Source organism: Somniosus microcephalus, chromosome 15, assembly GCF_052327205.1.
Source record: "Somniosus microcephalus isolate GS21.2 chromosome 15, FLI_Smic_1.0, whole genome shotgun sequence".
NCBI lineage: Eukaryota > Metazoa > Chordata > Chondrichthyes > Squaliformes > Somniosidae > Somniosus > Somniosus microcephalus.
Window position 1 is genome coordinate 58,036,284 of NC_141001.1, and position 25,673 is coordinate 58,061,956.

The 25,673-nt window shown below is 45.6% G+C and overlaps 1 protein-coding gene across 2 annotated transcripts in view; it reads left to right on the top strand.

The window, feature by feature from the left end:
* Window positions 1-14,935: 14,935 nt before the first annotated feature.
* The window catches only part of pik3c2a (phosphatidylinositol-4-phosphate 3-kinase, catalytic subunit type 2 alpha), a 144,532-nt gene continuing 133,794 nt past the window's right edge, over window positions 14,936-25,673 (top strand). Inside the window, exon 1 of one of the 2 annotated variants that reach the window (XR_015080987.1) lies at window positions 14,936-15,330. The gene's annotated coding sequence lies outside the window, so the exon portion shown is untranslated. The remainder of the gene's footprint in view (window positions 15,331-25,673) is intronic. The other variant, XM_086007855.1, reaches the window with a different exon arrangement.

Genomic DNA, 25,673 nt, shown 5'->3' on the forward strand with positions numbered 1-25,673 from the left:
AGGGACCAGAAGCAGAAGGCAGTCCAGCTTCACTGCAGGCAGCAGTAATCTGCGACAGTGCCAGAGATTAGCCTGGCCATCCGGAGACGGGCGGCATTTGTATTATAGCTTTGGTTTGATTATCATTTTGAATATAGCATGCTTTTAAGGTGAATTTTAAGTTTAGAATTAACATTTTGTAGTTTTGAGTTTAAATTTAAAGTTTAAGTTTACAAGTGTGCCAAATGCTTTTATTTTGGTCCGAGGTCGAGGGATCCGACCATGTCTCCACCTAAGGCAGCAGGTCAGTGAGAGACCAGGCTGCATGTCCTTTTAAGTTTTTACAGGAGAATGGACCAAGGAGCAGCCCTGTTCGCCCAGCCCGAGCTGGACATCGAATGAAGATATGGATACAGAATGTTGGGGAGCACCTTGCCACTGGACGAATCCAGGAGGAGACCCCGCAGCGACCTTCGGGAGAAACCGGACAGGGTCCGGAGGAACTTACCTACTCCTCCTACGCGGAAGAGATGGCCCTAGCTGGGTGGGGCATGGTCCCCAACCCAGCACTATCCTGACCGACTCTCACTTGCGGGAGACCTCGCTATTGAGGAGTCATGGAGGGGAAGCGTGGGCGCCTTGTCAGATAGGGACGCATTCCCCGGAAGTGGGAGGTGATGGCCCGGGAAAGATTGTAAAGGGGAGGGGGAAATCCAAGAGTCGCATGGGTGCGTTCGGGGAAGGGAGGAACTCACCCGGGGCCCACGGGAAAAGTTAGAGTGTAAGTGTGGCTGGGGAGGATGAGTGGGTGGCCGGATCTGGGATCCAAGTTTGAGTGTGGGGCCAGGGAGAGCCGCCACACAGGCACCCATCATTCTCTCCAGCCAGTCAAGGGAAGACGGGAGGGGGAGGGACTGGGAGTCGCGATCACATATTTTCCGGTCTCAGTCTATGAAACAGGAGGGGTACCCCGCCTCCACAAAGGGACAAGGGAACGGCTCGGGGCTGGTGGAGCAGACTGTTCTGTAAAATCCATTCTTCTGTTTTTAAAGGGTTTAAGACCATTCAAGGGGGGGTGGAAGGAACATTTACTGCCTGGGTGGGAGGAGCAATACCCACTTGAATTTCGCGACCCATCATTGGCACGTGATGGTCAGGGTTTATTCAAGCATGTTGTTCAACAAGATTTTTTTTGTATTTTGTTACAGCTCCAAGCTGAGTAGAGACATAGGACCCTCTCCGTGCTTGGGATCATTTTGTGACAACTCCAAGCTGAGCAGAGGCGTAGGACCCTCTCCGTGCTTGGGATCATTGTGATTACTTTGTATAACCAAGATTGCAACATTTTGTAATATGTTATAATGTAACGAGGGATGCAGGGGTATGAGGTCGCTTCGTGTAAATTGATGTATCTGTAGATGCCTACCGTACCATGGTTTTTTCTCAAATTTGAGGGGAATAGACGGGTCGGGGGATCAGTGGTAGGTAGCTATTAGGTAAATACAGGGGATGGTTGTTTGCCGGGGGTCAGAAAATTTTGCTCACTTCTTTGAGTGGATACTGCAAGCAAGTTGGAAGTATCCAAAGGGAGGAATGTAGGGGTTTGCAAAAAATCCCCTCCGGCCCCGAAGATACTGGAGGTATTAATCTACATCGTGAACGGAGACTGTGCGTGACCTTAAATTGCATCTGGGTTGAACAATGTTTTAAAACGTGCCTGGAACCACAAAAGGCTGCGTTGCAGCACGTGGACAACACCGGAATCGAGGAACTTCGTGGAAAAATTTGCACACTTTAAGTACATTTTATTAATAAAATTGTTCCCTGGAGTTTGGTAAATTACAAAGGGGCTTAAAAATGGCCGTCAAAAAAGCATGGCCGAGACAATGGGGCTTGGAAAAGCAGCTAGTAGCTCGTAGATCTCTGTGAAAGTGGAATGATCAAGCAGTGGCAGTCAGATTCTGTCAATCAAAATGGGAGTTTCCCTTCCCTGCTGACAATCGATGTTTATTTACAAGAAACTGCAGGATATTGACATAAGGGATTAAACCACTTGAGACTGACCACAGGACAAAGGGCTTCTGTTTACCTAGTAATCCAACCCATTCAAAGCCCCTTACACACAATAAGACACATCGAAACTCCAGAAAAGGACTATTGAAAGAGAACAGTTTGGAATGAATGGGTTTTGAATCACCCATTATTCAGGTGTGTCCACTTTGGTTAGCCCAGAAACTCCGGATGTAGGTGGGAACACTTTGGCCCCAGAATGTAGACACATTCAAACCACTCCAAGCTTTATTTGAATCAGCCAATCATGGCCTTTCTTTTGTGAATTCGAACCTTTTTTGTGTGAATTTTGCACATAGACCTTTACAGACCCTTTCAGCACCAAACAGCAGGAGCTCGCAGGATATAAAGATAGCTCCTGAGAAGCTATCTCTCTCTCTTATTTCCTTGGACCACAGGTGAGCAGGTTTCTGACTCCTCAGCAAGGCAATCTAGTAAGGAGTTAAAGGGGGGAGTGGTAATTTAAGGGAAATTGCTAAGATTGTTTAATTAACATTGTAGCCATTTATCCCTCATTTTGCCGTCTGTCTTCCCCCATTTAAGCAATTGTACAGTGATTACTAAAATCGTGTGGTGTAGTTTTCTTTAGTTTAATAAAGTTTGATTTTCTCACATCCAGACCAGTTGTCCGTTTTAATATATATTAATTATAAGTCCTCCAGTCAGAACTGGAAGGGTGGGTTTAGCGATTCGAAACTGCTGTTTGGGATTGGTCAGAGTGTAGTAGCAAAAGGCTGCCTGACCAGGTGAATTACCGTAAACCAGGTAAAGGAAGGTAAATTACCGTAAACCACAGAAAAGACACCCACTACAAATCTCCTGCCCTGTTTACTCACAGAATCTCCCGCTCTCTTGGGCTCAAGAGGTTTGGAATATTTTCATTTAAACAGCGAGTGCTGATTTAATAATCAAGGAACTGGTTTTGAAGAATTACTGAGTGGGACAGTGTGTGGAAACTGAATCAACATCAGTAGTATTATAATCATCTACTTAAAGCATTCCAGCAGTCATGTAATTTTAGTTGTGTAATAAGAAAGATAGAACTTGCATTTGTATAGCACCTTTCATGACCAAATACTGCCCACCCAATTATCAAAATTCACGACGAGGCCTTGGACAACGTGAACCACTTTCCATACCTTGGAAGCCTACTGTCAACAAGGGCAGGCATCGATGGCGAAGTCCAACACCGCCTTCAGTGTGCCAGTGCAGCCTTCGGTCGCCTTTGGAAGCGAGTGTTTGAAGACCAGGACCTCAAACCTGGCACCAAGCTAATGGTCTACAGAGCAGTAGTGATACCCGCCCTCCTGTATGCCTCAGAGACATGGACCATGTACAGCAGGCACCTCAATGCACTGGAGAGGTACCACCAACGCTGCCTCCGCAAGATCCTGCAAATCCATCGGCAGGATAGGCGCACCAACGACGGTGTTCTCACTCAGACCAACGTCGGTGTTCTCGCTCAGGCCAACATCCCCAGCATCGAAGCTTTGACCACGCTCGATCAGCTCCGATGGATGGGTCACATTGTCCGCATGCCCGATACTAGACTCCCAAAACAAGCGCTCTACTCTGAGCTCCGACACAGCAAGGGAGCCCAAGGTGGGCAGAGGAAACCCTTCAAGGGCACCCTCAAAACCTCCTTGGAAAAAGTGCAACATCCCCACCGACACCTGGGAATCCCTGGCCCAAGACTGCACAAAGTGGAGGAGAAGCATCCGGGAAGGCGCCAAACACCTCGAGTCTCTTCGCCGGGAGCAAGCGGAAGCCAAGCGCAAGGAGTGCATGTCAACCCAAGCACCCCACCCACCCGCCCCTTCAACCACCGTCTGCCCCATCTGTGACAGAGATTGTAGGTCCCGCATTGAATTCATCAGTCACCTGAGAACTCATTTTTAATGTGGAAGCAAGTCATCCTCAGTGCTGGGGGACTGCCTGAGAAGAGAACTTTCATTTGTATAGCACCTTTCATGACCAAATGATGTCCCAAAACACTTCACAGCCAATTAAATACTTGGAAGTGTAATCACTGTTGTACTGTAAGCAAACCTGGCCACTAATTTACACACAGCAAGGTCCCACAAATAGCAATGAAACATGACTAGATAATCTGATTGAGTGATGTTGGTTGAGGGATAAATATTAGTCAGTGTACTCTTTTGATTTGGTGCACTAAAACAAATAAACTGTAACTAATAAAACTTTAAATAAACCGTAACAACTTAATTTAAAATTGTGTTGGCCGGGGTGATGATGCACTCCAGTCCCCGCGGCGCCCACCGGTCGCGGAAGACCTTGAGTGTGCCAGCGGACACCACGTGCTCCATCTCCTGGGCGCAAACATGGCCACGGAAGAGAGGCAGGCAGTCGGGCCAAATGAACCCCTCGACCGCCCGCTGCCTGGACCAATTGATGGCTTTTTTAGCCAGGCCCAGCAGCAGTCCCACGAGGAGGTCCTCTCCCCTCCACACCGGGTGACCATAGATCAAGAGCGTGGGACTGAAGTGCAGCCAAAAATCGAGGAGCAGCCCCTTCAAGTAGTGAAAGAGGGGCTGCAACCTCTCACACTCGGTATAAATGTGAAACACGGACTCCTCCAGGCCGCATAAAAGACAGGCGGCCTGGGAGTCCGTGAACCTATTTAAAACCATATTGCATGGGACTGCTCCGTGCAACACCCTCCAGGCCAAGTCCCCGATCACGGAAGGAGCCCCGGGAGGGGCGGCTGGTGAGCAGGCCCGGGCGTTGGGCTGAAGATTGTCGGACAGGAGGAATGGTGGAAATGGAATGGCGGCGCACACAGACGCAACGGCTTTGCTTCTCCCAGGACGGTGCTATTTACGTTTAATGTTAATGTTATTTGTACTGGACTCATGGGAGCTTGCAAGATCACATTTCGTTGTTCATGTACTTGTGCATTGTACAATGACAATAAAGTTGAATTATTAAAAAAAAAACTTTTTAAAAAAAACGGGAGGACTCCCGCATAGAGAGCCCTCCATTGGGGACCTCCGGCAGATGGCAAGATGGTATGCCAAGCCGTGTATTAGTCAGTGTACTCTTTTGGTTGGGTGCACTAAAACAAATAAACTGTAACTAATAAAGCTTTTCAGTGTACTCTTTTGATAGGACCAAAAACAAATTGACTGTAAATTGACTGTAAATTAACAAAAGTTCAAATAAAACTTAACAAATCAACTTAAAATTTGGTTGTCCGGGTTGATAACGCACTCCAGCCCCCGTGGCGCCCACCGGCGGACACCGCGTGCTCCATCTCCAGGGCCACCCGGGCACGAACATGGCTGCGGAAGAGAGGCAGGCAATCAGGCTGAACGACCCCCTCGACTGCCCGCTGCCTGGACCAATTAAAGGCTTTTTTGGCCAGGCCAAGGAGCAGTCCTATGAGAAGGTCCTCCAACCTGCCCGCTCCCCTCCGCACCGGGTGACCGTAGATCAAGAGCGTGGGACTGAAGTGCAGCCAAAAATCGAGGAGCAGCCCCTTCAAGTAGTGAAAGAGGGGCTGCAACCTCTCACACTCGGTATAAATGTGAAACACGGACTCCTCCAGGCCGCAAAAAAGACAGGCGGCCTGGGAGTCCGTGAACCTATTTAAAACCATATTGCACGGGACTGCTCCGTGCAACACCCTCCAGGCCAAGTCCCCGATAGAACAAGGGAGGACTCCCGCATAGAGAGCCCTCCATTGGGGACCTCCGGCGGATGGCAAGATGGTACGCCAAGCCGTGTATTAGTCAGTGTACTCTTTTGTTGGGCACTTTAAACAAATTTAACTGTAAATTAAACAAACTTCAAATGAAACTTAAACAAATTAAATTAGAATTTGATTGTCCGGGTTGAAGATGCACTCCAGTCCCCGCGGCGCCCACCGGTCGCGGAAATACTTAAGCGTGTCGGCGGACACCGTGTGCTCCATCTCCAGGGCCACCTGGGCGCAAACATGGCCGCGGAAGAGAGGCAGGCAATTAGGCTGAACGACCCCCTCGACCGCCCGCTGCCTGGACCAATTGATGGCTTTTTTAGCTAGATCCAGGAGCAGGCCCACAAGGAGGTCCTCCAACCTGCCTGCTCCCCTCCGCACCGGGTGACCATAGATCAAGAGCGTGGGACTGAAGTGCAACCAAAAATCGAGGAGCAGCCCCTTCAAGTAGTGAAAGAGGGGCTGCAACCTCTCACACTCCATATATACGTGGAACACGGACTCCTCCAGGCCGCAGAAAATACAGGCGGCCTGGGAGTCCGTGAACCTATTTAAAACCATATTGCACGGGACTGCTCCGTGCAACACCCTCCAGGCCAAGCCCCCGATAGAACAAGGGAGGACTCCCACATAGAGAGCCCTCCATTGGGGACGTCCGGCGGATGGCAAGATGGTACGCCAAGCCGTGTATTAGTCAGTGTACTCTTCTGGTTGGTGCTTAAACAAATTGACTGTAAATTAAACAAACTTCAAATGAAACTTAAACAAATCAAATTAAAATTCTGTTGGCCGGGTTGATGATGCACTCCAGTCCCCGTGGCACCCACCGGTCACGGAAATACTCAAGCGTGCCGGCAGACACCGCGTGCTCCATCTCCAGGGCCACCCAGGCGCGAACATGGCCGCGGAAGAGAGGCAGGCAATTGGGCTGGACGACCCCCTCGACCGCCCGCTGCCTGGACCAATTGATGACTTTCTTGGCCAGGCCCAGGAGCAGTCCTACGAGGAGGTCCTCCAACCTGCCCGTTCCTCTCCGCACCGGGTGACCGTAGATCAAGAGCGTGGGACTGAAGTGCAACCAAAAATCGAGGAGCAGCCCCTTCAAGTAGTGAAAGAGGGGCTGCAACCTCTCACACTCGACATAAATGTGAAACACGGACTCCTCCAGGCCGCAAAAAATGCAGGCGGCCTGGGAGTCTGTGAACCTATTTAAAACCATATTGCACGGGACCGCTCCATGCAACACCCTCCAGGCCAAGTCCCCGATGGAACAAGGGAGGACTCCCGCATAGAGAGCCCTCCATTGGGGACCTCCGGCGGATGGCAAGATGGTACGCCAAGCCGTGTATTAGTCAGTGTACTCTTTTGGTGGGTACTTTAAACAAATTTGACTGTAACTAATAAAACTTTAAATGAAACTAAAACAAATCAAATTAAAATTGTGTTGGCCGGGTTGATGATGCACTCCAGTCCCCGCGGCGCCCACCGGTCATGGTAATACTCAAGCGTGCCGGCGGACACCGCGTGCTCCATCTCCAGGGCCACCCGGGCGCGAACATGGCCGCGGAAGAGAGGCAGGCAATCGGGCTGGACGACCCCCTCGACCGCCCGCTGCCTGGACCAATTGATGGCTTTCTTGGCCAGGCCCAGGAGCAGTCCTACGAGGAGGTCCTCCAACCTGCCCGCTCCCCTCCGCACCGGGTGACCGTAGATCAAGAGCGTGGGACTGAAGTGCAACCAAAAATCGAGGAGCAGCCCCTTCAAATAATGAAAGAGGGGCTGCAACCTCTCACACTCCATATATACGTGGAACACGGACTCCTCCAGGCCGCAGAAAATACAGGCGGCCTGGGAGTCCGTGAACCTATTTAAAACCATATTGCACGGGACCGCTCCATGCAACACCCTCCAGGCCAAGTCCCCGATGGAACAAGGGAGGACTCCCGCGTAGAGAGCCCTCCATTGGGGACCTCCGGCGGATGGCAAGATGGTACGCCAAGCCGTGTATTAGTCAGTGTACTCTTTTGGTGGGTACTTTAAACAAATTTGACTGTAACTAATAAAACTTTAAATGAAACTAAAACAAATCAAATTAAAATTGTGTTGGCCGGGTTGATGATGCACTCCAGTCCCCGCGGCGCCCACCAGTCGTGGTAATACTCAAGCGTGCCGGCGGACACCGCATGCTCCATCTCCAGGGCCACCCGGGCGCGAACATGGCCGTGGAAGAGAGGCAAGCATCTGGCTGGACGACCCCCTCGACCGCCCGCTGCCTGGACCAATTGATGGCTTTTTTAGCCAGGCCCAGGAGCAGGCCCACAAGGAGGTCCTCCAACCTGCCCACTCCCCTCCGCACCGGGTGACCGTAGATCAAGAGCGTGGGACTGAAGTGCAACCAAAAATCGAGGAGCAGCCCCTTCAAATAATGAAAGAGGGGCTGCAACCTCTCACACTCCATATATACGTGGAACACGGACTCCTCCAGGCCGCAGAAAATACAGGCGGCCTGGGAGTCCGTGAACCTATTTAAAACCATATTGCACGGGACCGCTCCATGCAACACCCTCCAGGCCAAGTCCCCGATGGAACAAGGGAGGACTCCCGCATAGAGAGCCCTCCATTGGGGACCTCCGGCGGATGGCAAGATGGTACGCCAAGCCGTGTATTAGTCAGTGTAATGTTAACCCAGTTCCTTAACACTGTTAGGCTCAGTGGCTGCTCTCTGGCAGTTCCCTGCTTATTTTATCACAACTCACGATTAAAGCAAACTGATTAAACTGGGACAGCAGCAGAGACACTAAAAATTAGTCTTGGTAGCCCTGAGTTAGGGAAGAGAATATTCAGCCTGAAACTCTACTCTGAACCATTATCCAGTGGTGTAAATTATACTTGTACATGTGTGAAAACAGGAATGGGTACCTTCATGTTCAGATAGCCTACCCACATGCACTGTTCAGGCTCACACATGAAGAATAGTCACCTGGGCAAGGTACCAGATGTACTCCAGCAATTCAGTGTCTTTAGGAAAGAGGAGAAAATTTAAAAATATGAAAAAAAAGTTCAAAAGCATGGTCAAAAACAGAACGAAGTTGACTTGCTTATGCAATTGGCATAATTTCCAGCATGGAAACAAGGTTCAAGATATCCACTTTCATCCAATGAGGAACAGTGGGATGAACCCTTTGCAATGCATCAATGTACCTAATAACTTGAAAGAATGAGCAGCTTGTCATTACTTAAGGAAAATAATAGATTTAATGCAGAATCGTTTTGTCACTTCATGGTGTTGTGTATGTACCTTTAAGAGAAGAACTGATTCTATACTGCAGTACCGGCAGTGACCACCCCTGTATATAAAGCCATAGCAGGCTTCTGTACTTCAGTCTTGAATTACTCTCTGTTCAGTAAATACCTGTTTTATTCTTCTCCTGCAGTCTGAGTATTATTGATCCTCGGACACTACACTGGCAACGGGCAGGTTTGAACTCACCTGCAGTACTGCATCACCTCACGGGGATCTTTTCCCTTAAGAGAAGCTTCTTGGAGTTCGAAGTCAGAACAGCGGGCGTCGACCGCGGGCAACCGCCCAGGGATCCATCGGAGAGTTGCAGGGGAGGCTGTGGAGAGCTGGGCCTGGCTCCCCAGTCGAGGTGTTCCAGCAAGTCGTGCTGGTAGCAGGTAGTGCGCTGACCCTTCCGGACTGCGGCGGGCTCGGGCTCGATCGAGCGGCTCTGCAAAGGGGCCATGCAGTGTCGTCGGGAGGAAGAGAGAGAGAGAGGGTGGAGCGCACAGGGCGCGGTCGGTGCTCAAGAACAGGGCAGCGTGGAGAGGATAGAACGCGGGGAAGGAAAAGTGAGACACGCCGAAGCCGCGGGTCGCCGCCATTACCCTGTAGAACGCTAGGAGCAGCGTGGCAGCAAGGGGAAGAAGGAAAAGCGTGGGAGGCGCCATTTTATTCCATTGGGGAAGAAGGAAAAGCGCGGGAGGCGCCATTTTATTACATTGGGGAAGAAGAAAAAGCGCGGGAGGCGCCATTTTAAATCACCCAAGATGCCGAAGAGTGGCAGTATCACTGCTTTCAACAACGAGGTAGAAGACTGGACCACGTATGTGGAAAGAATTGAAGTGTACTGCAATGCCAATGAGGTGGCCAATGGAAAAAAGGCGTCGGTATTATTAAATTTGATGGGCGCGAGAACGTACGGCCTATTGCGGAATTTAATTATCCCAGCTAAACCAATGGAGAAAAGTTTTGAAGAGATTGTTAATATCTTACAGGAACATCTAAACCCTACACCACTGCTGATAGCAGAAAGATTCAAGTTCCATAAAAGAAACCAGCACAAAGATGAGAACTCGGTGCAGGCTCGATGGGCCGAAATGGCCTCTATCTGCACTGTGGGGTTTCTGTGATTCTGTGAATGCTGACTATCTTACGGAACTACGCAAGTTATCGAAGCACTGCCAGTTCGGAGCAGGACTGGCAGACACCTTACGGGATAAGTTTGTCTGCGGGCTCCAGCGTAAAGGAACCCAGAAATGACTACTTTCGGAAAAGGACCTGACGCTAGAACAGGCTTTCAGCGTGGCAGTATCCTACGAAGCAGCAGCACGGGGAGCTGCGGAAATACAACAGAAACCACAAGAATATAGCGCTAACGAAATGGCGTATGGAGCAGAAAAGTGCTATCGCTGCGGCAGAACAACCCATGATCAGAAGGACTGCTGGTTTAAGGACAAAGTATGCAGGCAATGCGGGAAAATGGGACATATAGCAAGAGTCTGCAGGTCGGGAAAGAAAACCAACACTACAAGAACTACTAAGGAAAAGTACAAGAAAGTAAAAAAAATGACAGACAGTAGTTCGGAAGATCAGGAGAGTGATAATGACTCCGGGAGCAGGAGACTAAGTTGTCTAAAGTTACACAACATGATTGCAAAGGAGGATCACCAAACCATTTGGGTCACCCTCATGATAGCAGGGTCCCAAGTAAAGATGGAATTGGATACAGGATCAGCCCTAACTGTCATGAATTGACAAGACTATGAGCGGCTATTCTCACACATACCCTTGAAGGACACGTCCATTGTATTGAAGACATACACGGGGCAAAAAGTCTACCCCAGAGGAAAAATAAGGGTGCCAGTTGAATACAACGGCAAGGAAACACAGAAACTGTATCTATACATACTACCGGATAGAGGACCACCACTATTGGGATGTGAATAGATCCGAAAAATACAATTGGATTGGCATTCCATTCAGGCGCTAACTGTGACTGATAAAAAGGATGATGACGTCACACCTGGACGACTGTCAAAAATTCTAACTGACGCGAAAGAGGTGTTCCAACAAGGACTTGGGACTCTAAAAGGAGTAAAGGCAACGATAAAAATCGATGATAACGCAAACCCAAAATTTTTTAAGGCGCGATCCACCCAGCCGTTGAAGCAGAGCTGGAGAGTCTGGAGCATTCAGGTGTGCTGTCCAAGGTGGACTGGAGCGAGTGGGCCACACCCATCATTCCTGTAATGAAGAAATCATTGAGCAGCACGCCTGGGGAACCGAAGAAGGTTCGCATCTGTGGGGACTTCAAGGTAACTGTGAACCCAGTCCTGCACACAGTACAATATCCACTTCCACGGATAGAAGATATTTTCGCCTCACTATCTGGAGGGAAACGCTTTACAAAGATTGATCTGGCCCAAGCGTATCGACAAATGGAGGTGGAAGAAGCATCTAGGAAATACTTCACGATAAACACTCACAAAGGCCTTTACCAGTACAATCGACTGGTATTCGGGGTAGCATCAGCCCCGGCTATTTGGCAGAGGGCGATGGAACAAGTCCTGCAAGGGATCCCGGGGACCCAGTGTTATTTGGACGACATCCTGGTTACGGGCGAAAATGACAGTGAACACCTTGCCAACCTGGAGCAGGTGCTCATGAGATTACAGGAATATGGGCTACGAGCCAACCGCCCCAAATGCGAGTTCTTCAGGAGACAAATCTCGTATTGTGGCCACATGATTGATGAGGAAGGGTTGCATAAGTTGCCGGACAAGATTGAGGCTGTAGTCAAGGCTCCAGCACCGGAAAATGTGTCGCAACTGAGGTCGTTCCTCGGGTTGGTGAACTACTACCATAAGTTCTTGCTGAATTTATCTACAATTCTGCACCCACTGAACGCCCTACTGCAAACTGGAGTAACATGGAAATGGAGTGATGAATGTAAGCGTGCCTTTCAGAAATGTAAATGCCTAATCACTTCAAAAGAAGTATTGGCCCACTACAATCCAACACTACCGATTCGGTTAGCATGTGATGCGTCTCCCTACGGCATCGGAGCGGTGCTGTCACACAAATTCCTTGATGGTTCAGAGAGGCCAATAGCCTTTGCGTCGCGCTCGTTAACCTCAGCTGAGCGTAACTACGCCCAGATTGACAGGGAGGCCCTCAGCCTGGTGTGGGGGGTGAAGAAGTTCAATCACTATCTGCACGGGCAGAAATTCACCCTACTGACTGATCATCAGCCCCTGGTCTCCATTTTTAACCCAAAGAAGGGCGTTCCAGTGATGACGGCGCAACGGCTGCAAAGATGGTCACTTTTTCTAGGGGCACATCAGTACGACATAGAGTACAAGGGTACGAAACAGCATGGAAACGCTGATGGGCTGTCGCGCCTACCGTTGCCTACAGTAGAGGAAGCACCTGCAGTGGACCCTGTTGAGATATTCCATGCGACCATAGTTGAATGTCTACCTGTTACAAACTCAAGTATAGAGAAGGAAACCCGAAATGACCCGACACTCTCTCGGGTCTATGATTTGACGGTGAAGGGATGGCCAGCACATGGCGACTCACTGTTGCCAGCATTCTCGCCAAGGAGAGAACAGCTGTCAGTGTGCCGGGGGACCTTGATGTGTGGATCCCGAGTGGTAATTCCACCCAAGTTGAGAGATAGAGTGCTCAATGAACTTCATGAGGGTCATCTGGGAGGGGTAAAAATGAAGAGCCTAGCCAGGGCGTTTGTGTGGTGGCCGGGAATCGATAAAGAAATCGAGGATATGACCAAGAGATGCACAGGATGCCAGAAGGTCCAAAACACTTCACCACAGGCCCCTCTACATCCATGGGAGTGGCCCTCATCTCCATGGCAACGGGTACACATTGATTTTGCTGGTCCATTTATGGACTCAATGTTCCTAATCGCTGTGGACGCCCATTCGAAATGGCCAGAGGTCATCAAAATATCCTCCACCACCAGAGAAAACTATTGCAGTCCTACGGACCATCTTCGCCAGGAATGGCTTGCCAGAACAGATTTGCTCCGACAATGGGCCACAGTTTGTGTCCGACGATTTCCGGAGGTTTCTGAGGAATAATGGGGTGAAACATTACACATCTGCCCCATATCATCCAACCAAAAATGGATTGGCTGAGAGGTTTGTTCAGACCTTTAAAAAGGCAATAAAGGCAATGCACAATGACGACATACCACTACAACACAAGGTGGATAATTTCTTGTTTGCTTACCGGAATGCGACACATGCAGTCACCAACCAAACTCCAGCCATAATTTTCTTCAACCGAAGGCTAAGATGTCGCCTGGATTTGCTCAAACCAAACATAAGACGAGATGTTGAGGATAAGCAATTCCAGCACATAAATGAGAAGCCAACCAAGAGCTTCAAGATAGGGCAACCAGTCTTGGCCCGCGACTGCCAAACAGAAAAATGGCAGCCAGGAACGATATGCACACAGCAGGGGCCACTAATGTACACAGTGGACGTTGGAGCGAGCATCGTGAGACGCCATGTTGACCAGATTCTAGAGTCACAGGAACAAGCCAAACCCATACCACGAGCAGGTGCACCTGGTAATCAACCCGAAGTACAGATTGCGTCTACCTCAGAAGCAGTGGTATTGGAAGCTGACGAACCAACCAATGACAATGAGCCAGAATCAACACCGCCGCAAGAACAGGATACTCGAGAAAGGCGTTATCCAGTCAGGATCAGGAAGCCTCCTCAAAGACTGAACTTATAAATGATTATTTCAGTTGATGTATATAGTACAGAGAAAATTGTAATTGTAATTAGTTATTATTTAGTTGTTAAATGAATGTTATGTACAGTTTATCTAAAAGGGGAGGAATTGTTGTGTATGTACCTTTAAGAGAAGAACTGATTCTATACTGCAGTACCGGCAGTGACCACCCCTGTATATAAAGCCATAGCAGGCTTCTGTACTTCAGTCTTGAATTACTCTCTGTTCAGTAAATACCTGTTTTATTGTTCTCCTGCAGTCTGAGTATTATTGATCCTCGGACACTACACATGGAATTGGCAATATCCTTTAAAAAGCAGTAAAGTTGCCTTTTTAAATTGGTTATTTTTTTAACCAATTGGGACAATAACATCAAAGGCAAATAACAGTCAGAATCATTGATCAACATAGAAAATTACAATCTTTCTCAGAGGATACAGGTATAGGTGAGGAGAACCGATGTCAATTCGACATTTATAATGATTCTTACCACGTGATTCTAGTTTCACCAGCTTATTGTAATATTTGTTTCAGTCTAGTTAAAATCAATGTTCCTTTTCTTTCCCCTGTGGCCCGCACGCACATTGAGTAACTTCAAATAACATACATACCGAGACTCTTTTATCATTTGATGTCACAGTTTGTGGGTTATACCAAACATACCCCAGATGTCACCGAATACAATGAAATCCATAAATTATGCACTACTCATGTGATCTTATTTATCACTTTATGTATTTACCCTTATTAATTCATGATGAAATGTAGAAATGTCCCTGAAAATATCATTTATGATAAGTGTTAACACTTCCAAAACACATTTCTGGGATTTGAAGTGTGGCCCAATGCTTCAACTGCATAATCTAATTAAAATTCCTTTCTTGGACTATTTGAGGCAATCCTTTGATTTATTTTTTTCAGTTATATTGTCTGGACAGCGCGAAATGACAAACGTGATATACCCAATTTCGAAACCGGTAATGTTGTGACCAGTGATTTTTGTGTTGCACGATCGTAGCCTGAGGTGTGCGGGTATCACCGTAACAATTAGAAACGGTTACGTTGCTGGGCAGATTGCTGCGTTGCGAGCGGAATTCCTCCCATTGTTCAGGCAGGACGCTGCATTACGTTCGGCTCGGCAAAGAATTCCTCCCCTAACTACAGGGGCAGAACTGTGCGTGACCGCGGCATTCGATCGGAATCCTCTCGGCGTTCCCGACAGAACGCCGCGTTCCTCGGGGCTCGATCGGAAAATTCCTTCCATTGTTCTTCGCCGAACGCTGCGCGACGCAGAGATTCGATCTCTGGCCCCCCGCCCCTTTTGGCCTGGGGAACCCACCTGAACTCGGTCGCCCGAACACGGCTCCCCTTGGGGCCCGACGGTGATTTAAAGGCCCCCCCACCTCTTATTCCGCACCCCGCGCCTCGACTTGATTCCCGGAAGTGACGGCCCCCTTGGTGGATACCGGAGACCGCTGGAAGATGGCGGCTCGGCGCTCCGCTGGACTCTGAGGTGAGGGAGGGGGGCAGTCAACAGCTTCGATTTTTAATGTTTTCAAGCCAGTGTCTCTGACAGTACAAGTCCGCCAGCCACGATTACTGCACAGAGGGGTGTGGGCATCCGTGTTGTGGATGGGCATTAACTTTTAAGTGTTTTTTTTTAAATCTATGGAATAATGTAAAGTTCTGGGGCACAGCGACTCTAGGACCGGGTCAGGGCTCGGATTTCTGAGAGCCTTTTAATAAAATAGAAGCAGTTAAAAAGTAATTTGTTCACCACAATTAGGAAGTGTCCTGGGGAATTTAAAGCGCTGGCGCGGCTCTTGTGTTGTGATCCTTGGTGTCTGTATCTTCGTAACGGTTTAGCTCTCGTTGGCATTGATTCTGTGCAGGGGAGCTTTTTTTTTTGTTTCTGAAGTCAGTTTTTTTTTTAATTGTCCAGTTTGATTTAATCTTTCATTTTTTTTAATTCATGACTTAAGCCGAGTAGCTGTATTTGTCATTGTTTTCTTCTCTCTCATGGATTCTAAAGCGGTCTCGACGTTGCACTTATTTTGCTGCTGTCAAGATTATAAAGTCTGAGTTAAATTAGTTTCTCCGCCCCCCCCCTTCCCCAAACGTCAAAGAAGAGGAAATATTTCAGGAATTAGCCCGGATTTTTGTCTGCGCTTTGAATGTTTTGTAGCGTTCCAACTGAAATGTTTCACGAAATTTAGACGGGATGTTTTGAAAAGCTGGAATGTGTCACCAACTTTAACATTTTTTAATTGTAGTTTACCGACGAGCAGGATTACTTGTTGGGGCTTTTTACTGTCTGTTGCCTTAAGGTCGAGGAACCTGATGGAAAGAATTCTGCAAATTGTTTTAGTCGAATATAGTTTTGCTGATAGTTAGGGGGGGATTTACTATTTAAAAATGTTTGTGTAAATACTAAATTGGGACATAGTTACTAGTTAATAATATTTTACACCCTATTATAAACATACTTTTGAAATTGAACTATTTTGGAATCTGGTCTGATGGGTACAGTGGAGAGGTTTCCTGTAATGGGTTATGTAACTGCGAGGGGGTCTACCTCTGAGCTATTGGGTGAGTTTAGTGCAAGGCCCTCTTCTAAAAGCTGAGAGATTTTCAACTCCTGTTTTCTTCATTTACTGAGACTATTGGTGGATTAAACCTTTTATCACCAATACCATGGGAAAAGATCTATAGGGGAGATGAGGAGAATTTTTTCCACTCAGTTGTCGGGATCTGGTATGCTCTACCTGAAAAGGTGGTGGAAGCAGATTCCATAAATAATTTTAAAAGGGAGTTGGACAGGTACTCGAGGAGGAGCTTTCAGGGTTACATGGACAAAAAGCAGGGATGTGGGATTAAGCATGACTGGCTGAATGGTCGCCTTCTGTGCTGTAAGTTTCTGTGATTGCTGAATAAGGGTACTTGGTTTTAGTGAGTTTTTGTTTTTGTTTCTGATTTCTGTGAGAATGTTAATGGTGTAAAAAAAGTGCAAGGTTGGTTCCTCTTCCCATGTATTTTACAACCAAAAACCGTGCATTATTTGTGCTGCTGCTCCTCTTGCATTCCTTTTTATTTGTTCTGATCCTCAAAAAAAAAAAAAAAAAAAAAAAAAAAAAAAAAAAAAAAAAAAATTGTAGCACTTGGGAGTGTTGCAATGTGTCAGCTCTTCTAACTCCTTGCATTTCATGAGGTTCTGCTTTATGGTATCCTTGAAATGCCTGCATTGTCCTTCACAGAACAGTTTCCCTTCCCTCAGTTGAGAATCCTGTAACATCCACAGGAACAACAGCTGTATGCCATAGGTTTTATGAACTTGAACAAATTTGAAATGCATTTGATATTTTGCAAGGTCAGCAGTTTTTTTTGATAACGAGGCAGGCTAAGCAGAAATTTGCAATACTTGAAGAATCTTTTTCCGATTGGCCAAATTTCTAAAACTTGACTTAATTGTTTTGATTTATTTTTCTTTTGCTTTTCTCTTTTTAAATTCCTACCACCCCAGGCCATGCAGCAAGTAAGGTGTTGGGATTTATTTTTAAGGGAAAACTGAAATGTTGGCCATGTGAAATAAAAAAAGAAATAGTTGTTAATACATAGCAGGTATGTCAGCATCTGGAACGAGAGAAGACACGGTAATGCCCCTCCCTATCTCTGTAATCTCCTCCAGCCCCACAACACGCCCCCTCCCCCTGAGATATCTGCGCTCCTCTAATTCTGCCCTCCTTGAGCATCCCTGATTATAATCGCTCAACCATTAATGGCCGTGCGTTCTGTTGCCAAGGCCCGAAGCTATGGAATTCCCTCCCTAAACCTCTCTGCCTCTCTACCTCTTTCCTCCTTTTAAGATGCTCCTTAAAATCTACCTCTTTGACCAAGCTTTTGGTCATCTGCCCTAATTTCTCCTTTATATGACTTGGTGTCAATTTTTTGTCTTATAATATTCCTGTGAAGCACGTTGGGACATTTTACTACATTCAAGGCACTATATAAATACTTGTTGCTACTGCTGCTGGCACCACCTAAAAGGTTCTTGCAGTGTTTTACACATTTTTTTCTCTTTTCAGATGCTGATCATAGAATGTTGCAGCACAGAAATGGGCCATTTGGCTCATGAAGTCTGCTTGTGTTTTGCTCCACATAAACCACCTAGTCTAATCCCACACTCCTGCTCTTCCCATACTCATTAATATTTCTCATCCTCCAACAACTATCCCACAACTCTTTGAACGTGCTTCAACAGTGGACTGACAGACAATTGTGCATTCCAACCATCCTCTGTAAAGAGACTTCTTTCAACCTCTCCTTTCAATTCTCTTTGTGATCATTTCAAATTTGAGCTCTCTTGATGCACCTGCTACATATTTCCAGTATATTTGAATAAAACAGTAGGTCTGGTTCAATAAGCAGCAACAGCACTTCTCCATGACCTTGTGCTGTTGACCATTCTTTCTCATTTGTATTGTGTAACACCAATGCTAATGGCACACACTACCCAACATGCAGATCTCTCGCAGCCACCTGCGATCCAAAAGTAAACTGACTGGAAAGACCTGGTAAAAATGGGTTTTGCTAGCATGGGCCTTGGTGAATTCCAATAAGTTTATTGTTGGATTGCAACTAGCTGCATGAGATCTGTGCATTTGGCGCACAGGTCTTGTCATATGAAAGTGTTTGAGTGTTGGCAGATGCAGGCAACATCAGAGCCTAATCCATTCCATATCCGGCATCCACCAATGTATATATTCTGCACTTTTTGTAAATTGTTGGGCAATTAATATTTTAGATTTTGCCAAGATTTTTTTAAATTTTCAATTACAGTGCACTGCCACTTGATTCCTATGATCTGAATACTATCTCTTTTTATTGTATGTTGTGTTTTCACCCTCTTGCTTTCATTTTTATGAACATGTAATCTTGATTTTTGAGACTCCCAGGAAGTTACCAGTGTACACACAAGAAATATTTGGACTCCAGGGAGCCTGGCTACAGGATAAGCCTTTTCCAAGATGTTGTCTGTTTTTTCTCCCCTGGCCATCCTTGATTGATATCCGTGAATAAGAAGTTTAGTTGATTGCAAAGATCTAGCATTTCTCATTTATACCTTTGCTAATTATTAGCTTCTCTTGCTCTGTGGGAGTGGGTTTCAAATTTAGTGAGGAATCTGACCTGAGGGGGTGGTAGTGGAAGGAATATTCAGTCTGTCCCAGGTGGAGTAAATGCACATCACCTGTAATGCACTTTGGGGCGGGGGTTGACATTCTTTTGTATGCATGTTTTTCAAATTCTGTACGTCGTTACAGTGGAAATAGATAGCATACTATTTAGACGGTGCAGTAAATGTTTTGGTGCAGTTTGTGCAAGATAAACTTAAGGCTAATGAAAATTTGACTAACATTCAGTTCTGTAGTCTGCTGCCTGATATAGGGATTGCTTAATAAAACAGTGGGTAAGGCAGGAGTGAGCAAAGACTCCGGAGCGAGTTATAAAGGTCTTTCTACAAGAATTTCTGTATTCTATATTTGCTGTTGACTATACCTTATATATCTTGCATAATCCAATTGAATTATGAAATTGGTGTACAAATGAAGGAATATGAAACTCTTGGCAATTTGCAGTGGAGTCTACTCACCTGCATGCATTTATAAAAAAAAAAAAAAAAAATCAAAATCCATATGAGTATAGAATTAAATCTAGCTCAAGATGAGTTCTAATGTACTGTAGGCACCATGACTGGAAAAACTTATCTTGTATAAATTTATGGTTTCTCTCTTTAAAAACAACATGCAGTGTTTGAAATGGCAATTTGTATAAGGTACTACATTTTTTGATAGTTTAAAAATGCATTGTTTTAAGATGCATACAATTTATTTTGTTCAGCTGTGCTGACATTTCTGCATTTGCAATATTATTTCCTTATTGAGATTTTAAATTGAATAGTTATTTATGTTTCAAGGAAGAAAACATCTTGGAATTCAGTGCAACAGAAACCAGTAACTTGTTAATTGCTCTGAAGTAATATACTAACAGCCTGCACCTCAATAGCAGGAAGTTTTATTTCATAGATCTACAGTGACAAGGTCCACATTTCAATCCTCTGACTGTTCCTGTTCAGTAGATATACAGAGCACAGTGATAGTTAACATTGGCACTCCCAGTTACTGCTGAGGAAAAAAATGGCTTCATAAAGAGAATTCCAGAAAGCAGGGGTATAGTTCCTGAAAGACTAACCTACGATAGTGGAGAGGAGGGAGGGAGTGAGTGGTTGGTGCAGGTTTCCAGTAGGAGGGGAGGGAGATCTTTGAAATCCACTTACTTTGGTACAAGAAACCAGTGGACATGAGAGATACTAGGTGTGCGGGATCGCAGAGTTCCGGGTTAACTAACTAACAATGACGTGCTGTAGGAATGATTGTGCCTAATGTATGATTTCATATTCAGCTTGATCAAGTTGGCCTACATTAAACCAACCTGAATAATATGAATTAAAAAATTCTGCCAGCGGCCTGAGTAAAGTGCAGCGTTGATTTGAAAACTATTGAACTCTTGGCTTACCAGGTATTTTGAGACATAATAGTGTAAGAATTGTATCTTCTAATGTTGTTTATTCAGTACTCTGAGCACACAAAGACAACCTGATTGTCACAACTATTATAATTTGTTTTGTGTGTCTGGTAAAATGACATAACTAACAGTGGTATAGCCTTAGCTGGGTTCAAATTAACTTAATATTACTGTTTGGTATTTCACACAACTGAGTGGGCGAGAACATGGCAGATGGAATATAATGTGGATAAATGTGAAGTTATCCACTTTGGTAGAAAAAACAGAAAGGCAGAGTATTTCCTAAATGGTGAAAGATTGGGGAATACAGATGCTCAAAGGGACCTGGGTGTCCTTGTACATGAGTCACTAAAAGTGAATGTGCAGGTGCAGCAAGCCATTAGGAAGGCAAATGGTATGCTGGTCTTCATTACAAGAGGATTTGAGTACAGGAGTAAAGAAGTCTTATCCAATTATATAGAGCCTTGGTGATACCACACCAGGAGTACTGTGTACAATTTTGGTCTCCATACCTAAGGAAGGATATACTTGCCATAGAGGGAGTGCAACAAAGGTTCACGAGATTGATTCCTGGGAAGGCGGGACTGTCGTATAAGAAGAGATTGAGTAAACTAGGCCTGTATTCTCTTGAATTCAGAAGAATGAGAGGGGATCTCATTGAAGCATACAAAATTATTACAGGGCTTGATGCTGGGAGAATGTTTCCCTTGGCTGGGGAGCCTAGAACCAGGGGCCACAGCCTCAAGATAAAGGGTAGGCCATTCAGGAATGAGATTAGAAGAAATTTCTTCACACACAGGGTGGTGAATCTCTGGAATTCTCTACCCCAGAGGGCTGTAGAGGCTGTCATTGGGTATATTCAAAACAGAAGTCAATAGATTTCTGACTAGTAAGGGCATCAAGGGATATGGCAATAGGGCTGGTGAATGGAGTTGAGGCAGAAGATCAGCCATGATCTCAGTGAATGGCAGAGTAGGGCCGAATGGCTTACTCCTGCTCCTATTTCTTATGTTCTCAGTTCAGCATTTGGTTTTTTAGAGCACTCCAGTTTGTAAAGCAGCATACCAGATACCATACTGAATTCAAGAGGAGTTGTAATGTATTGTAGGCATCATGGCTGGAAAAATGAATCTCTTAATCTCTTTCCTCCAGAGGTAACTGCATGAACAAAGTTGAATCTTCCTCTATGGTTAGTTATTCCTGTCTCCCTCTGATGTGTTGGTTACATCTCTCTCTGCAACATTAATTATGGCATCAAGTTTATACATTCTGTGAATACTTTGCAACTGTCCTGCATTCCTGATCATCAGGTGTCAGCTTCTGTTTCTCTTTAACTCTTGCTGCGATAGCTAAACTTCTGCCTGAACTGAACTAAATTTGAGTCCTCCAAGTAAACTGCAATCCATTCCTCTGGTTGTCTTTTATAAAAATAAAAAAAAATATAAACTCCGGTAAAACAACCGTCCTCGTATCCTTTTTAAAATTTAAATAAACCTTCAGGCAATTTGACATGTTGATCATTCCTTAAACTTAGAAATCCAATTCCAGTAATAGAAAACCTTTTAATTATCTATTGCAAAACAGATGGATGCCATTAATGGGAGTCAGAGTTTGGCCCTTACTGACAATAGAGTCCATTTTTAAGCTGTTTTTACAAATTGGGCCTCCTTATTTACTGTCAACTGTTCTAAAGTAGACTAGAGGAGAGTGTTTGCTTCAGCCTCTTACCACCTATACTTTATTGGGAATTATAGCAATTTAACAAATCAAGGTTGAATGGTCAGAAGGTTTATTCTTTGACCCTAGGCCAACCTGGCTCCTAGTATTGGAACTTTTAAACATAAACAGGCTTGTGTTTAATCTCTAAATGTTTATTTATAAAGAAAATAGTGGAGTTTTAATCCTGTTTTGCCCTGTCCTATGGGTTTCACTCCTAATTCTTCTTGTAGTGTTCAGTATGTTTTAAGACTTTTGATAAAGCTTTTGGTTGTCATTGTTTTAATTGGAAGATGAGTAGTGCTTTATGCTCCTTCCTTCAGACTGAGTGCTGTATAAGTTGTGTAACAGCAGGAGAGTGAGGTTTTTTTATTGATGCTAAGGTTGTGTAACAGCAGGAGAGTGAGGTTTTTTATTGATGCTAATGGAATGCAAGTGTTGTTGTGGAATTCCTCCTGTGTCTAGTTGGTGGTTTTAAATATTTAAAATGTTGCGGGCAAGTGTCTAATCAATTAGTGGTGACAGTAATTGGATTATGAGGTGGGATTACATTAGTTAGGCAAGATCTGGTTTGTTTGTTTTGGTCTCATTTGTTTCCACTGGTCAGCGAGACAGTAACATAAGGGTACACATTTAAGATAATCGTGAAGAATTAAAGGGCGACTAGAATATGGAATTGTCTGCCGCAGAATCCATAAATTAATTTTTAAGGGAATTGGTTACAGTCTGTTCCTAATTTTAATTTGCATTTTTTTTCCCAAGCAAAACACCCAGCTCCCATGCTGAAATAGCTTAACTTGAAATACTGGATAACTTTTTAAAGCAAAAAACAACTTCAAATTAATAGGAGTAGACTGTGTGGTTGCTCAAGAAAAGAGTGTGCAAGGAGTGAACAACAATGTCGGGTTGGACTGGGTAGCTCGTGGAGGAAAAACTGTTGATGGGCCAAATGGCCTGTTTCTGCATTGTTACTGATTCTGTGCTATGATTTGCAAGTCAGAAGTTCCTTGGTAGCAATTTGATGCAGTATTCCTTTGTTCACATGTATTTTGTTACGCATTTTATGGTAACTTTTTCTATCTCCTGCTTGGTGCCTTCGACCAACACAACAGTTGAAAATGGAAAGCTTGGGAGCGAGTTTGTGTCTTACTGCTCAAACCACCACACACCTTATACTCTTAAATACACAATATATACACGGGAGTACTGCCCCACTTTCTTAAAACCATCCCCAAATCTGAACTTGGGAAGTGATTCCAGCTTCCAAGAGGTAGTCATGAAGTGTTGGCTAGATTTGTCAGTTGTAGAGAAACACTCTCCGCAGCATCCCAGAACTGATTTCAAACTCTGCTTCTGATCATGTTGTCGAGCTTTTTTTCCCCTTCTTTCTGTGATGGTTAGAAGGAGCAATTACAGTGAAGGATGGCATCATTGTTTCTTTTTATTTGTTATCGAGATGTGGGCAACACTGGCCAGGCTGCATTTATTTCCCACTAGATACCCTGAGAAGGTGAGGCTCTTTTCCTTGGGCTGCAGTTCTTGTACTCCCACAACTGTGTTGGAGAGGAAAATCCAGGACCCAGTGACATGGCCAAGGATGATGTGTGACTTGGAGATGATGGTGATCCCATGTTGCATAGAATCTACAGCACAGAAACAGGCCATTCGGTCCAACTGATCTATGCCAGTGTTTCAACTCCACATGAGCCTTCTCCCTAGCCCCCATATGCCTCTGTTCCCTTCTCCCTCATGTATGTATCAAGCTGCTGCTTAAATGCATGAATGCTGTCTGCATCAACCACTCCATACAGCCATTCACTGTGTAGTTATTGTTTCTCTTGTCCTTCTCGATTTGTAAAGGTATGTATGCACCAAATATGAATAGTGCTTTGCAAGACACCACATAACACATTTGTGACTGGCCAGGGTGACTGGTGTGAGTCTTGTGCACTGGTTTCACAAGCTGGGTTTGAAACTGGATGAACCCAGTTGTAAGTGAATAATATTGGCCCAGAAATTCCGATCGCAGGCCTCCTGTGGGCAGAGGGCTATGATCTGGAAAAATCTGCGCCAAGACCGGAGGGCTCCCGGGAGGCGCAGAGTTCCGCTGCTGGGCCTCTCCAAACTGCCGGTGTGCAGGGCCCACGTATCCCAGAGGCGCAGGCGGTTCACAGCATCCCTGGGATCACATGGGCCATGGGGAGCCAATCGGAAGGGAATCTCCCTTCATCTTCTCTTCTTAGGCAGCCCCTCAGAATCGAGGATGATTTGCTTCCACATTAAAAATGAGTTCGCAGGTGACTGAGTCCAATGCGGGACCTACAGTCTCTGTCATAGGTGGGGCAGACGGTGGTTGAACGGGTGGGTGGGGTGCTTGGGTTGACATGCGCTCCTTGCGCTGCCTGCGCTTGGCTTCTGCTTGCTCCCGGTGAAGAAACTCTGTTCGGCGCCTTCCCGGATGCTTTTCCGATCTGTCAAGATCGGAAATGCCGGTTTCCAGCGCATGCGCAGTGCATGCCTGAAACCGGCATTTCCGATGTCCCTATGGGTGAGTACACACCCGTAGGGATTGCAATTTCTGCACCAATGTTAACTTTATCCTCTGCAGCTTGATCAAGCCTTCCAGGCTTATCAGGGGATGGGGACAGTTGGGGAAGAGGCAAAGGGCTTTAGTTGCATCCTATTTTACAAACTGTCCTTCTGCAGGACACTGGTGTTTTCATTAGCTACATTTTAGCAGTGTATTACAGAAGAAAAATCGTACTTGAGCCAATAAGTTTCAATGTTTGCATTTTTTTTCCCCACCACCACCACCACTGACTGACCTTGTGTTCTATAGCTGAAAATACTTGCTTAAGCCAGGGTCCATGTTTAGAAGTACAAGATCTTTAATTCAATTGTTGGCTGTTTTCACAGTTCAGAGGACAGTTTTTTAAATTGAAGTTGTAGTCTCACCCCCACCCAACTGTTAAATTTAACAGAAATCCTTGCGCTAACACTCTGGAAAATTTGGCAGTGTGTAGTATAGGTTTTCCATAGAAGTACCGTTTTTTTTTTAAAAAAAACAACTTGGCTTGGGAGGTTAAATGGAGACCCACTTTTCAACACTAGTGAGCAAATTCAGGCATGAGTATGTGTGTCAGTAAAATGGATGTAGTCCTTACAAATATCTAAAGGATGATTGGGCTTGACCCTGAAATATTTATTTTGGGCACAAGAGGCAGATAAGCAATAAGTTACTTGATTGTAGATTGCTTTGTTCGTCACTTCGGGAGAATGCTGAGGCTTTTTCTGCACAATGGAGCCTTTTATTTGTTTCTGCTCACCAGCTAAAGATTCAATGAGCAAAAGTTGAGGACTTTGCTGCTGGAGCGATCGAAGGAGCTGGCTCGGATTGGTGTGAGGCAATTGAATTCAGATGACCCCCTAGGGGAAAGCTCAGACAGTATTTTCTTGATTCCTGAGAAACCACAACCTATGGTGTGAAAGCAAAATACTGCAGATGCTGGAAATCCGAAATAACAACAGAAAAACTCAGTGTGATCCGATCAGCATGTGTAC